At 48.6% G+C, this 9500-nt stretch overlaps 1 long non-coding RNA gene across 4 annotated transcripts; it reads left to right on the forward strand.

The window, feature by feature from the left end:
• Window positions 1-5516: 5516 nt before the first annotated feature.
• Window positions 5517-9481, forward strand: LOC115613750. Of its 4 annotated transcripts, none has more exons than XR_003993500.1 (4): window positions 5517-5711; window positions 6697-6786; window positions 8534-8575; window positions 8673-9481. It is a non-coding gene; the product is annotated as an uncharacterized LOC115613750 (long non-coding RNA). The 4 variants fall into 4 exon arrangements; XR_003993501.1 differs by having other exon boundaries at window positions 5517-5687; window positions 6689-6786; XR_003993502.1 differs by having other exon boundaries at window positions 5517-5687.
• The last annotated feature ends 19 nt before the right edge of the window (window positions 9482-9500 follow it).

The raw sequence follows: 9500 nt of genomic DNA on the forward strand, positions 1-9500 counted from the left end.
AGTGATAAGGAATAACCCAGAAACTTTGGAGTGAGGCATTGTGATCCATGAGCATTGTGAGCTCATCTTCTAAGCAGGTTTCACAGGAATGAAGCCTGGTGCTGCGAACCCAAAGCACACCGAGGTGATGACAACCAGGAGACTTGTTTTGAGAGTTCTCTCCTGATCCAGGCTAAAGAAAATGAGTTTAAAAGCATAGAGGCAGTGAGAGTGTGCCCTGGGGCAGGCAGCATCCAGCAATGGAGTCTTCCTGCCTCCCGTGGAGGGGATGGAAGCACTGGGCAGTGAGCTTACGCCACTGTCATAGACCGTCAGTCAGTATCAGTGACCAGCCCTGGGCACAGTAGCACGTTTGCTGTGTGTGCTGTCTGCATACATCCTTTTTATCCCTGGATGGAACAGAGTTTGCATACCTGCTGCTAGTCAGGAGCAATGGATAGTCTGAATAACATTGAGCTTGGGAATGCTGTTAAGAAAAACCAGGGATTTGGAAAATGTCTGTCAACCCTTGATCTTACATCAGTGTTATTTCTGGGCAGCTTGAGAGGAAGGGTGAGCTAGTGCTCAGGACACAAACCCAGCCCTGGGATTACTGCTTTGATACTTGAAGTCTGATGATACAGACTTCTGTGTGACCATGAACACGAAGGATGGGTTCAGGCAAAGGCTCAGCTGCTTCAGCCTAACCCACAGAGTTTGGGATCTAAGACTGCAGCCAGTATGTGATGAGAGCTAGGATGAAATGGGTGAATGAAGCATCTCTGCTGATGACCAGGGAAGAGAGTTGTTGGTTAACATAAGGCATTTCTTGTATTCAGCAGAGCTTAAAAGCATGTCTGAGGTTGCTGGAGGTACATGTCCCTTTGGGAGCCAGAGACTGGGGTGTTCCCAGCATTGTCTGAGAATGAAGGCATTGTCTGAGAAAGCTGACCAGAATTCAGTGTTTGTCTTTGAAACCAGGGCTGGCAGAGGAGGGAAGGCACCAACTATTAGTAACTAATTTAGATCTATTTAACTGATTTGGCCCCTCACTCCAAGAGAGACATTGAGGTGCTGGAGCGGGGCCAGAGAAGGGCAACAGAGCTCGTGCAGGGCCTGGAGCACAAGTGTGATGAGGAACGGCTGAGGGACCTGGGGGGGTTTAGTCTGGAGAAGAGAAGGCTCAGGGGGGACCTTATCGCTCTCTGCAACTGCCTGACAGGAGGATGGAGTGAGGTGGGGTTGCTCTCAGCTCCCAAGGGACAAGGAATGGGACAAGAGGAAATGGCCTCAAGCTGCACCAGGGCAGGTTTAAGTGAAGATGAGGAACAATTCCTTCCCAGAGGGTGCTCAGGCATTGAACAGGCTGCCCAGGGCAGGGCTGGAGTCACCGTCCCTGCGAGTGTTCACACCCCGTGTAGCCGAGGCCTCAGTGCCATGGGTTAGTGGTGGCCTTGGCAGTGCTGGGAACAGTTGGACTTGATGAGCTTAAAGCTGTGTCGTGGTTTGAGCCCAGCCGGTAGCTCGGAACCACACAGCCGCTCGCTCACTCCCCCCCCTTCTTCCTTCCCCCGCTCCCGGAGGGATGGGGAGGAGAATCGGAAGAATGTAACTCCCACGGATTGAGATAAGAGCAGTCCCGCAACTAAGGTATAATACAAAACCACTACTGCTACCACCAATGATAATAATGATTAGTGAAATAACAAGGGGAGAGGATACAATTGCTCACCACCCACCAACTGATGCCCACCCCAACCTGAGCAGCGATCTGGGCCTTCCAGGTAACTCCCCCTGGTTTCTGTACTGGGCATTTTGTGCCATGGGATGGAATACCCCTTTGGCCAGTTTGGGTCAGGTGTCCTGTCCCTGCTTCCTCCCGGCTTCCCCTCCTCCCCAGCAAAGCATGAGACTGAGAAAGCCCTTGGTCGGAGTAAACATTACTTAGCAACAACTAAAAACATCGGTGTGTTGTCAGCATTGTTCCCAGGCTGAAAGTCAAAAACACAGCACTGCACCAGCTACTAAGAAGGAGAAAAATGACTGCTATAGCTGAACCCAGGACAAATAGGAAGGAATAGACCTCTCTGGAGTAGTCAAGCTGTGAGATTAAGACCGATGCGGTTTAGGACAAACAAACACGTGGATGCACTGGGGAAGGAAATTACCACTTTCTTGTTCTCCCCCCACCCTTCAAAAAGAGAAAAGAACTTAAAAAACCTTAAAATTCCTCCCACCACTTGAAATTGTACAGCAATATTCAAATGCCATAATCAGTTTGGATGAAAAGATGAAAAGGAATAACCAAGTGATGGAAAGGGATGGATGACGTGGCAGGGTGGTGTGGAGAGGGAGAGTCGGCTGGGGTTGAGGTGTCTGTAGCCCTACAATCGATCGATGGAATGTCTGAATGTATGCTTTGGGCTGTGGGAGTTCCCAGACTGTTTCCCTTGAAATGGAAGCAATTAAATCTTTAAGAATGAAAGAGCAAACTGCAAACGAGACCCTCCAGCAGAGCGACTGGGCTGCGGTCCCGGGGGCAGACGCACATGCTTGCATGACAACTGAGGCCATTAAAGTAAAGAGTGCTAAGTGAGTTTTGGCAGTGGGTAGGAGCCCTTATTATGATGGAAGGCATTAATATGGGAAGAAAAAAATGGGAAGAAGAATTGGCTGGTGACAAGGTGATGTGGGGCAGAGGAGCAGGGTCATTTTGTAGCTGTTCCAGTACCTACTTTGTTGCAAGGCAATGAGCCCATTTAGTTTAGCAGGGACTTCAGGCCGGCGTGTTTCAGAAGCATATTAAAGAAGATAAAAGGGGGGATTTAGGAGTCTGGGGGATGATTTTGAGGGTGTGGTGGGGTTTAGAGTGGTATGATGTGGGCTTTAGAGGGTCTGGGGTTTTTTTTGGGGGGGAGTCGGGGGGATCTGGAATGATCTGATGGGGGCTTTAAGGGGTCTGGAGGATGATTTGGGGGTCGGGGGGGTTTAGAGTGGTCTGATGGGGGCTTTTGAGGGTCTGGGGTTATTTTTTGATGGGTTGGGGGGGTTTGGAGTGGTCTGATGGGGGCTGTAGGGGATCAGAGGATTGATTTTGGGGGCCTAGGGGTGGTTTAGAGTGGTGTGATGGGAGCTGTAGGTGGTCTGGGGGATGATTTTGGGAATCTGGGGGGGGTTAGAGTACTCTCATGGGGGCTTTAGGGCACCGGGGAGGGTTTTTTTTGGGAGGCTGGGGGGATTTACACTCATCTGATGGACGCTTTCGGGGGTCAGGTTGATGATTTTGGGGGTCTGGGGGTGGTTAGAGTGGTGTGATGTGGTCTTTAGGGGCTCTGGGGGCCAATTTTGGGGATGTGGTGAGGTTTAGAGAGGTCTGCTGGGGGCTTTAGGGGATCTGGGGGATGATTTTGGGGGCCTGGGGAGGGTTTTGGGGGTGCTTTTGGGGTGTTTTGGGGTATTTAGCGCTGATTTTGGGTGTTTTGGGGTGGTTTTGGACTGTTTGGGGTGTGTGACACCCCAAATGGAATAAACCCCATCACTGCAGCTGCCTCCTGGTGTTATTTATTTGGGGGGGAGGGGTTGGGGGTTCCCAAACTCTTGGGAAACGTTTGGGGGGTTTGGGGGGGGGGGGGGGGGGGAAATGTCCGGAGGTCGCTCCCCTCCGGACTCGAACCCGGATCGCAACGAGTGTTTGTGAAGAGAACAGTGCTAAAGGGATGGGGGGGCGGAATGGCCCATGATTGGCTAACCGCCACATGCGCAGCCCCTCTCTGTACCACGTGCAGTACCGATTTTTGGCCACATGGTGGCAGCAGCGATCTGCTGTTGGCGCCTCATCGCCGCTCTCCCACGTGCCGTGTCGCGATTTGGACGTAGGAGAGCACGGAAAAGCGGCGGCCACGTTTAGAGCTTGGTGTTTGGAGCGGTGTGCTGGGGGCTTCCGGGGGTCTGGGGGGATCTAGAGCGGACTGATGGGGGCTTTTAGGGATCTGTGGGGGTTTGGAGTGATCTTATGGGAGCTTTAGGGGTCTGGGGTGGGCTTTTTGGGCGTCTGGAGGGTTTAGAGCTGTCTGAGGGGGGCTTTAGTGGGTGTGGGGGACGATTTTGGGGGTGTGGTGGGCTTTCGAGTGGTCTGATGTGGGCTTTCCGAGATCTGGGGGATGATTTTGGGGGTCTGGGGGGATTTAGAGCTGTCTGATGGGGGCTTTAGGAGTTGCGGGGGATGATTTTGGGTGTTTGGGGGGGTTTAGCGTGGTCTGCTGGGAGCCTTAGGGGGTCTGAGGGACTTTTATTGGGCATCTGGGGGGATTTAGAGTGCTCTGATGGGAGTTTTTGGGGCATCTGGGGGGATTTAGAGCTGTGTGATGGGGGCTTTCGGGGTCTGGGGGAAGATTTTGGGTATCTGTGGAGGTTTAGAGTTGCCTGATGGGGGTTTTATTGGGTCTGGGGGAAGATTTTGGGAGTCTGGGGGGATTTAGAGCTGTGTGATGGGGGCTTTAGGGGGTCTGGGGAATGATTTTGGGTGGGGGGGGTTTGCAGTGGTCTTAATGGGGGTTTTAGAGCGTCTGGTGTCGGCTTTTTGGGGTGTCTGGAGGGTTTAGAGCTGTCTGAGGGGGGCTTTAGTGGGTCTGGGGGACGATTTTGGGGGTCTGGGGAGGTTTAGAGTGGTCTGATGGGGGCTTTAGTGGGTCTGGGGGAAGATTTTGGGGATCTGGGGAGGTTTAGAGCTGTCTGCTGGGGGCTTTAGGGGGTCTGGGGGGATTTAGTGTGGTCTGATGGGAGCTTTAGGGGGACTGGGGGGTTTCGAGTGGTCTGATGGGGGCTTTAGGGGGTCTGGGGCGGGTTTTGGGTCGGGGGGGGGGATTTGGTGGCCTGGGGGGGCGGCTTTAGGGGGTTTACAGGAGGTTGTGGGGAGTCTGAGGGGGTTTTTTGGGTCTGGGGGGGTGTGTGTTTGAGTCTAGGGGTTCTTTTAGGGGATGTGGGAGGGGTTGGGGGGGTATTGGGGGTTGTGGGGATATTTTGAGAGGAGGTTTTAAGGGGTCTTGGTGGGGGGTAAGTTCTCTGGGGGTCTTTAGGGGGTCTGGGGGTGGTTTTGGGGGTCTGGGGAGGGTTTTGGCGGTGCTTTGGGGTGTTTTGGGGTATTTAGGGCTCCTTTTTTTCTGTGTTTTGGGTATTTAGGGCTGATTTTGGGTGTTTTGGGCTGTTTTGGGGTTGTGACACCCCAAATGGAATAAAGCCATCACTGCAGCCGCCTCCTGGTGTTATTTATTTGGGGGGGAGGGTGTGGGGGTTCCCAAACTCTTGGGAAGCGTTTGGGGGGGGATTTGGAAGGGGTGTGTTGGAGTGGGGGGGTGGGGGGGTGTGTGTGTGGTGTCCGGAATTTGCCCCCCGCGGGACTCGAACCCGGATCCCAGCGAGTGTTACGTGAATGGAACGGTGCTAAGGGGGGGGGGGGGAGGCGGTGGGGGTGTATAGCCCATCATGCTCGCCATTGGCGGAGACGACTGTCAGTCAGTCGTGTCCCGGCCCCCCCCCCCACCGCTCTGATTGGCTAACCGCCACATGCGCAGCCCCTCTCTGTACCACGTGCAGTACCGATTTTTGGCCACATGGTGGCAGCAGCGATCTGCTGCCGGCGCCTCATCGCCGCTCTCCCACGTGCCGTGTCGCGATTTGGACGTAGGAGAGCACGGAAAAGCGGCGGCCAGGTTTAGAGCTTGGTGTTTGGAGCGGTGTGCTGGGGGCTTCCGGGCGTCTGGGGGGATCTAGAGTGGACTGATGGGGCTTTTAGGGATCTGTGGGGGTTTGGAGTGATCTTATGGGAGCTTTAGGGGGTCTGGGGTGGGCTTTTTGGGGCGTCTGGAGGGTTTAGAGCTGTCTGAGGGGGGCTTTAGTGGGTGTGGGGGACGATTTTGGGGGTGTGGTGGGCTTTCGAGTGGTCTGATGTGGGCTTTCCGAGATCGGGGGATGGTTTTGGGCGTCTGAGGGGGTTTAGAGCTGTCTGATGTGGGCTATCGGGGATCTGGGGGATGATTTAGGGAGTCTGGGGGGATTTAGAGCTGTCTGATGGGGGCTTTAGGATGTGCGGGGGATGATTTTGGGTGTCTGGGGGGGTTTAGCGTGGTCTGCTGGGGGCTTTAGGTGGTCTGGGGGACTTTTATTGGGCATCTGGGGGGATTTAGAGTGCTCTGATGGGAGTTTTTGGGGCATCTGGGGGATTTAGAGCTGTGTGATGGGGGCTTTAGGGGGTCTGGGGGATGATTTTGGGGGTGTGGTGGGGTTTAGAGTGGTCTGATGTGGGCTTTCGGTGGTCTGGGGGAAGATTTTGGGGATCTGTGGAGGTTTAGAGTTGCCTGATGGGGGTTTTATTGGGTCTGGGGGACGATTTTTGGGGGTGTGGTGGGCTTTCGAGTGGTCTGATGTGGGCCTTCCGAGATCGGGGGATGATTTTTGGGGTCTGAGGGGGTTTAGGGTGGTCTGATGGGGGCTATCGGGGGTTTGGGGGATGATTTTGGGGGTCTGGGGGGTTTAGAGCTGTCTGATGGGTGCTTTAGGGGATGCGGGGGTTACACGCGGTGGTTGCTTGAGGAGGGGCAGCAGCCGCATCTCTAGGCGACCTTTCTCTCCCCCCCGCCTTCAGCCCATCAGAACAATGCTAGTCGTTCTTCACACTTCTTTAAATAAATCTTCATTATTTTCTTTATGTGAGATGTATAGATATCATTGTCTCGGTTCCCTGGTGGTGTCAATAAATTGGTTTGAATTGCAACACAGTATTGCTTCACTAGAGACCTGAACAGTGTTCAGGTGGGTATGGGGTTTTGGTTTAATTTTTTTGGTTGGTTGGTTTCTGGTTTTTGGTTGGGGTGTTGGTTTTGTGATGTGTGTGGGTTTTTTGTTTTGTTTTGGGGTTTTTTTTTGGTGGGGGGGGTTGTGTTTGGTGGTGTTTTTTTTTGAGTAGTTTTAAGTTCTGATATCCTCTGTGTGTTGTAAGGATGTTGGGGTCCTAAAATGTGACATTGCTATTTCCATCCTCCACATAAAACTGCTGTTTACCCTGGGCTGCTGGCTCCCCCTGAGGACGAGGCCCCTCAGCTTCTGACTGCTGAACATGTGTGCACCAGCCAGTTCATAGATTTTGATCCTACCATCAATCTCTGTATTTTTGGCACAAAACAAAAAAAATAGTTCGAATTTTTCCAGTGGAAAAAACTATAAAAGGAGCTGGAAATTATTTTAACACTTGTTTAAATGCATTCTGAAGTATATACATCTTCATTACACGTCAGCTGTGAGGAAGGTAACGCAGTTGTGGATAATGTGCATGATCAGTCATGAATCCTAAGAAATGCCAAACAACAAACAAATAAACCTTAGAATTTCAATTTGAGTAGGGCATAACTTGTTAAGTGCTGTTTTTAAAAAATACCCATAGATTATTTGGTTCATCTGGTCTTTAAAATTACATTTTTCCCCATGTTATGCCAGGTTCAGTGCATTCTAAGATAATAGCAAAGTCTTTTCTGCCAAACTTCTGAGTGAACCTATGCCAAAACCTAAGTGAATGATTTTTAAGAAAACATCTCTATGCATTGCAGTGCTGATTTGTCCACTCTTAAAAACCAACCAACCACCCAAAAACCCCAAACAAAACAGTCTGAACTAATGATGGGGGTTTTTTGGTTTTATTTTCCGATGTCACAGTTTTGTAAGATCTAAAAAAACCAAACAATATTGTCAATATTTTTGTACCAACCATGAGGAAATGTCATGCAGTTAATGGGTCATCTGAGGACAGTACTGAAGTATTCTGTCTTGTAGAGTCAATTTTTAATTTAATAGAAGGAACAGAAACATTTGGGCTTGCATGTCTCTGAATACCTGGAATTTTGTAATTGTTAAGTGGAAAAACTCTGTTTCTATTTTAATTCATTTTTATGCAATTTACAGCAATTATTCAAGCTAGATTAAGGGTATTATCCTTATTTATTTATATTATTTATATATTATTTAGTCATCTCAAGAGAATTGAAGATAAAATATTTTAAATAATTTATTGAAACAAAAAAATGATCTGAGAGATTTTGCAGACTTAAAAATAGAGATAAATAAGAAGATACATGTATAAAAGAAACTGCAGATAACAAATACGTCCCAGATTATTGTATGCTTTCTGAGCACTGAACCCCATAAATTCAAAGGGAGATCATTCTCAAGCGGAGGAGGTTTTGAGCATGGTTCTTTGTTTTCTTTTATTAAAAAAAGAATGCTCAGCTTCAAAAATAAGTAAGTAAAATCCATAAACACGTGCAGTTTCAGGTACAGATTTAAAAACTGACAGGCAAATGTAAGATGGAGCTGACACCGCATTCATAACTGTAGGATACATTAGAATATGAAATTATGTGTGGTACAGTGATTTCTATTGTAGCATTTCAGCCTAACAATGCAAACAATGGTTTTCATTGGTGCTGCAAGTTATGTCTTTGTGGAAAATAAACATTGGTAAAAGTTTGATTTCAAAACAGCCTGATTTTTATTTCATGCTTTGCAGAGCTTCTGTGACATTAAAGGTTGTTGCTTGGATATCTCTGTGGTAAGAAAAATAAAGTTTTCAAAGTGGTATGTTTATGTATTGCTTTCTGAATAAAAATAGTTCTGGGTTTTTTTTTTTTTTCCCCTCCCCCTTTCAGAATCGTATTTTGGGGACAAAAGTTCTTGTGTGGAAAACACCAGCACACTGAATCTCACGAGTTCTTCTGTGCAAGGCCTGAATAGCGCATGTGTAGGAAGAACACCCCTCTCTTCTAGCAGATCTGTTTGCGGAAGCCATACCCCTCTTATGGGATATTCAGGTAAGATTAACAGCTATTAAAGGAAATAGTCCTACTTACATTTCTTACATTATTTTATTAAGCACACTTTATTTTTTAATATGATCCAGTAAGATACTGAAATAGATTCAAAACACAAAACATAATGTGTTTTGTACTACAGAGGATGCTTGCCAATGCAAGATGCACCCATAGGGGAAAATACTACATTAGATAGTCGAGTAGATGTTTTGGTATTGCAACCTCTTGTCACTTACTCTGCATTCATGTATAAATTACCACCGTAGTTAGAATTCAAGCTTTTTTCAGATTGTCCAAAATTTTTGTGGCCATGTTGGTTTGTGTGGTGGCTGAAGATCCCAAATGTATGCACATTGCTAATCAAGGTTTCTTCTTAGGCTTGTAAATGCTTTGTATATGGTATATCATGATGTCATTCTCAAGTCTCTTCATGCAAGTTTTGCGTGGTTTATGTTGGTATCTTCAAAGGTATAGAACACTAGATCTTCAGAGGAACGCTCACATACTGGGTATGAGCTATTTATGAACAAAGTTGTGTTACAGGTTAATGATGCCTTGTGCCACGTTATGTGTATCTCTGTGCACAGGTAGCGCAGAAGTAATGGGATTTGAAGTTCTTTCACTGTCTGATTAATCATCAGTTCAGTCTTTAGTGTTCTTAAAGTT

Source organism: Strigops habroptila, chromosome 10 (assembly GCF_004027225.2).
Source record: "Strigops habroptila isolate Jane chromosome 10, bStrHab1.2.pri, whole genome shotgun sequence".
Lineage (NCBI taxonomy): Eukaryota > Metazoa > Chordata > Aves > Psittaciformes > Psittacidae > Strigops > Strigops habroptila.